Source organism: Carex rostrata, unplaced genomic scaffold (assembly GCF_964058835.1).
Source record: "Carex rostrata unplaced genomic scaffold, lpCarRost1.2 SCAFFOLD_40, whole genome shotgun sequence".
In the NCBI taxonomy this organism is placed as follows: domain Eukaryota; kingdom Viridiplantae; phylum Streptophyta; class Magnoliopsida; order Poales; family Cyperaceae; genus Carex; species Carex rostrata.
This window is the reverse complement of record NW_027601200.1, coordinates 380,001-385,000: the sequence shown is the minus strand read 5'-3', so window position 1 is coordinate 385,000 and position 5,000 is coordinate 380,001.

The following is a 5,000-nucleotide window of genomic DNA, read 5'->3' as shown; positions in this document are numbered from 1 at the left end:
AGTTTGAAATCTGAAGTTCAACAAAAAAAACGGCGCAAAAATCAGCAAAGCGGGGGCAACTAAGCGGATGCGGCCAGCCGTCAGTGAAAAATGGCCCCAAAACTGAGCGCATGCGGCCAAGCGTCGGTGCAAAATGGCCCGAAAACAGTCCCGTCGGTGCCCCCGTCGGGCTAAAATGACCCGAAAACAGTTCAGCTGGGGAAAATTAAGCGGATCCGGCCAAGAGTCGGTGGAAATTGGCCCGAAAACAGCCCAGCGGCAAGCGGAAGCGGCTAACGTTGGGGAAAAGTGACCCGAAAACAGTTAAGCGGGGGAAAACTAAGCGGATGCGGCCACGCGTTGGGGAAAACAAAGCGGATCCGGCCCAGAGTCGGTGGAAATTGGCCCGAAAACAGTCCAGCGGCAAGCGGAAGCGGCTAACGTTGGGAAAAAGTTACCCGAAAATAGTTCAGCGGGGGAAAACTAAGCGGATGCGGCCACGCGTTGGGGAAAACTAAGCGGATACGGCCAAGTGTTGGGGAAAAATGGCCCGAAAACAGCCCAGCGGCAAGCGGAAGCGGCTAACGTTGGGGAAAAGTGACCCGAAAACAGTTAAGCGGGGGAAAACTAAGCGGATGCGGCCACGCGTTGGGGAAAACTAAGCGGATACGGCCAAGAGTCGGTGGAAATAGGCCCGAAAACAGTCCAGCGGCAAGCGGAAGCGGCTAACGTTGGGCAAAAGTGACCCGAAAACAGTTCAGCGGGGCAAATTTTTGAAATTTTTTTTGAAATTTTGAAATTTTTTTGAATTTTTGAAATTTTTGAAGTTTTTTTGGGTTTTTGGACTTTTTTTGAATTTTTGAATTTTTTGAATTTTTTTGAATTTTTTTGAATTTTTTGAATTTTTTTTGAATTTTTGAATTTTTTTTTTTTTTTTTTAATTTATTTGATTTTATAAATTTTTTGTGATTTTTTGAGATTTTTTTGAATATTTTACATGGGTGATTTCGACTTGGGGGATTTTCAGGGGGTGGTAACCCTGGGCGTGGCTAGAGCCTCAAAATGCATATTCCCCTATAGGGGGGCAAGGTTTTCAAAAATGGGTGCCCCCTCATGTACACGCGCGTGGGTGTACATGGCCCCGTCGGTGCCAGCGTGGGTGGAAAATGGCCCGAAAACAGCCCAGCGGCAAGCGGAAGCGGCTAACGTTGGGCAAAACTGACCCGAAAGCAGTATAGCTTGGAAAATTAAGCGGATGCAGCCAATTGTTGGCGAAAACTAAGCGGATACGGCCAAGTGACGGTGAAAAATGGCCCGAAAACAGTCCAGCGGCAAGCGGAAACGGCTAACGTTGGTCAAAAGTGACCCGAAAACAGTTCAGCTGGGGGAAATTAAGCGGAAGCAGCCAAGCGTTGGGCAAAACCAAGCGGATACGGCCAAGAGTCGGTGGAAAATGGCCCGAAAACAGTCCAGCGGCAAGCGGAAACAGCTAACGTTGGGACAAAGTGACCCGAAAACAGTTCAGCTGGGGAAAATTAAGCGGATGCAGCCAAGCGTTGGGGAAAACTAAGCGGATCCGGCCCAGAGTCGGTGGAAATTGGCCCGAAAACAGTCCAGCGGCAAGCGGAAGCGGCTAACGTTGGGCAAAAGTGACCCGAAAACAGTTCAGCGGGGGAAAACTAAGCGGATGCGGCCACGCGTTGGGGAAAACTAAGCGGATACGGCCAAGTGTTGGGGAAAAATGGCCCGAAAACAGCCCAGCGGCATGCGGAAGCGGCTAACGTTGGGGAAAAGTGACCCGAAAACAGTTAAGCGGGGGAAAACTAAGCGGATGCGGGCACGCGTTGGGGAAAACTAAGCGGATGCGGCCAAGTGTCGGTGGAAATTGGCCCGAAAACAGCCCAGCGGCAAGCGGAAGCGGCTAACGTTGGGCAAAAGTGACCCGAAAACAGTTCAGCGGGGGAAAACTAAGCGGATGCGGCCACGCGTTGGGGAAAACTAAGCGGATACGGCCAAGAGTCGGTGGAAATTGGCCCGAAAACAGTCCAGCGGCAAGCGGAAGCGGCTAACGTTGGGCAAAAGTGACCCGAAAACAGTTCAGCGGGGCAAATTTTTGAAATTTTTTTTGAAATTTTTTTGAATTTTTGAAATTTTTGAAGTTTTTTTGGGTTTTTGGACTTTTTTTGAATTTTTGAAATTTTTGAATTTTTTTGAATTTTTTTGAATTTTTTGAATTTTTTTTGAATTTTTGAAATTTTTTTTTTTTTTTTGAATTTATTTGATTTTATAAATTTTTTGTGATTTTTTGAGATTTTTTTGAATATTTTACATGGGTGATTTTGACTTGGGGGATTTTCAGGGGGTGGTAACCCTGGGCGTGGCTAGAGCCTCAAAATGCATATTCCCCTATAGGGGGGCAAGGTTTTCAAAAATGGGTGCCCCCTCATGTACACGCGCGTGGGTGTACATGGCCCCGTCGGTGCCAGCGTGGGTGGAAAATGGCCCGAAAACAGCCCAGCGGCAAGCGGAAGCGGCTAACGTTGGGCAAAACTGACCCGAAAGCAGTATAGCTTGGAAAATTAAGCGGATGCAGCCAATTGTTGGCGAAAACTAAGCGGATACGGCCAAGTGACGGTGAAAAATGGCCCGAAAACAGTCCAGCGGCAAGCGGAAACGGCTAACGTTGGGCAAAAGTGACCCGAAAACAGTTCAGCTGGGGGAAATTAAGCGGAAGCAGCCAAGCGTTGGGCAAAACCAAGCGGATACGGCCAAGAGTCGGTGGAAAATGGCCCGAAAACAGTCCAGCGGCAAGCGGAAACGGCTAACGTTGGGACAAAGTGACCCGAAAACAGTTCAGCTGGGGAAAATTAAGCGGATGCAGCCAAGCGTTGGGGAAAACTAAGCGGATCCGGCCCAGAGTCGGTGGAAATTGGCCCGAAAACAGTCCAGCGGCAAGCGGAAGCGGCTAACGTTGGGCAAAAGTGACCCGAAAACAGTTCAGCGGGGGAAAACTAAGCGGATGCGGCCACGCGTTGGGGAAAACTAAGCGGATACGGCCAAGTGTTGGGGAAAAATGGCCCGAAAACAGCCCAGCGGCAAGCGGAAGCGGCTAACGTTGGGGAAAAGTGACCCGAAAACAGTTAAGCGGGGGAAAACTAAGCGGATGCGGCCACGCGTTGGGGAAAACTAAGCGGATGCGGCCAAGTGTCGGTGGAAATTGGCCCGAAAACAGCCCAGCGGCAAGCGGAAGCGGCTAACGTTGGGCAAAAGTGACCCGAAAACAGTTCAGCGGGGGAAAACTAAGCGGATGCGGCCACGCGTTGGGGAAAACTAAGCGGATACGGCCAAGAGTCGGTGGAAATTGGCCCGAAAACAGTCCAGCGGCAAGCGGAAGCGGCTAACGTTGGGCAAAACTGACCCGAAAACAGGTCAGCGGGGGAAAACTAAGCGGATGCGGCCACGCGTTGGGGAAAACTAAGCGGATACGGCCAAGAGTCGGTGGAAATTGGCCCGAAAACAGTCCAGCGGCAAGCGGAAGCGGCTAACGTTGGGCAAAAGTGACCCGAAAACAGTTCAGCGGGGGAAAACTAAGCGGATGCGGCCACGCGTTGGGGAAAACTAAGCGGATACGGCCAAGAGTCGGTGGAAATTGGCCCGAAAACAGTCCAGCGGCAGGCGGAAGCGGCTAACGTTGGGCAAAACTGACCCGAAAACAGTTCAGCGGGGGAAAACTAAGCGGATGCGGCCACGCGTTGGGGAAAACTAAGCGGATACGGCCAAGAGTCGGTGGAAATTGGCCCGAAAACAGTCCAGCGGCAAGCGGAAGCGGCTAACGTTGGGCAAAAGTGACCCGAAAACAGTTCAGCGGGGGAAAACTAAGCGGATGCGGCCACGCGTTGGGGAAAACTAAGCGGATACGGCCAAGAGTCGGTGGAAATTGGCCCGAAAACAGTCCAGCGGCAAGCGGTAGCGGCTAACGTTGGGCAAAACTGACCCGAAAACAGTTCAGCGGGGGAAAACTAAGCGGATGCGGCCACGCGTTGGGGAAAACTAAGCGGATACGGCCAAGTGTTGGGGAAAAATGGCCCGAAAACAGCCCAGCGGCAAGCGGAAGCGGCTAACGTTGGGCAAAAGTGACCCGAAAACAGTTCAGCGGGGGAAAACTAAGCGGATGCGGCCACGCGTTGGGGAAAACTAAGCGGATACGGCCAAGGGTCGGTGAAAAAGGGCCCGAAAACAGTCCAGCGGCAAGCGGAAGCCGCTAACGTTGGGCAAAAGTGACCCGAAAACAGTCCAGCGGGGGAAAACTAAGCGGATGCGGCCAAGCGTTGGGGAAAACTAAGCGGATACGGCCAAGCGTCGGTGAAAAAGGCCCGAAAACAGTCCAGCGGCACGCCGAAGCGGCTAACGTTGGGCAAAAATGGCGAAAAGCGGTGGAGCAGGGCGGTCTGAATCTATGCATCCACATAAAATGGGGGGTAAACCTGGGGGATTTCCAGGGGGTGGTAACCCTGGGCGTGGCTGGAGACCCAAAATGCATATTCCCCTATAGGGGGGAAGGATTTTTGGAAGAGGCAGCCCCTCATGTACATGCCAAGCGGGGTGTACATGGCCCCTGTGGGTGCCTCTGTCGGTGTAAAATGGCCCGAAAAACAAGATTATGTTACCCGAAGACACGATTATGTTACCGAAAAAACACGGTTGAGCGGGGGCAGTAAGCACGGTTGAGCGGGGGCAAAAAACACGGTTGAGCGGGGCAAAAAACACGGTGCAGCGGGGACAAAAGACACGATTTTGTTACCGAAAAACACGGCCCGTCGGGGGCAAGGAACACGAATATGTTACCGAAAAACACGGACCACGCGGGTTGAAATCCCCAGCCGTAGAGCCGGCGAAACACGGTGGGGCAGGGCGTCTAAGCGTGGAGGCGCCCGTAAGACCGATGCGGGTTGAAATCCCCAGCCGTAAAGCCGGCGAAAAGCGGTCGGGCAGGGTGACTCCGCGTGAAGTTTCGCCCGTAA